Genomic DNA, 908 nt, shown 5'->3' with positions numbered 1-908 from the left:
AATCCGAAGGATAAACCATACCACGGGCGGGGATATATATATATATATATATATATATATATATATATATTCAAGCCTATATATATATATATATATATGTATATACATACATATATATATATATATATATATATATATATATATATATATATGTATGTATATACATATCTATATATATATCTATATATATATATATATATATATATATATATATATATATATATATATATATATATATATATATATATATGTATATACATATATATATATATATATATATATATATATATATATATATATATATATATATATATATATATATAATATATGATGCTAATCCATGTTTAGTCAGTGCTGTATCAGAGCCTAATACAATTGACTGTATGATTACTGACTTGGTAAACACTTGCTTCATAAAAATTGTGGTTCAGAGCAGAAAAAGAAGTCGTAAATGGCAGCCGGTGTAGAAAGCATCTCAAATCAGAGAGCAAGATGCATGACGCAACCATTGAAGAGCAGTGAATTGCACTGGGACATAGGAGGGATATGTCAGTGAATCAAGGAGGTTTTTAACATTACATCACAAAGTTCTAATTTCAGTCACATAGTTATCTCACACAAGTGAATATCTTTTATAAGTTGTCCAAACTGGTCTATTCGGAAAGTCTCTTGTGTAGATTTCTGTGATTTAGGAAAGCCAAAATTTCCCAGATAATTGTGTGAGACAAATCTCCATTGTCATATGTTCCAACCGAAAGAATCCATGTATAACGTCCTTCATGCATCGTACCTGCAAATAATTTTTATAATTTATCTTTGGCTGTTATTTGCCTATCAAGTTCTCGTACATAAGCAATATGCGTTATGTACATAGCGAAGGCTACGGTAGACAGGAGACGGTAGCTGTT

This window comes from Cherax quadricarinatus, chromosome 26, assembly GCF_038502225.1.
Source record: "Cherax quadricarinatus isolate ZL_2023a chromosome 26, ASM3850222v1, whole genome shotgun sequence".
Lineage (NCBI taxonomy): Eukaryota > Metazoa > Arthropoda > Malacostraca > Decapoda > Parastacidae > Cherax > Cherax quadricarinatus.
Note: the sequence above shows the minus strand (reverse complement) of the source record.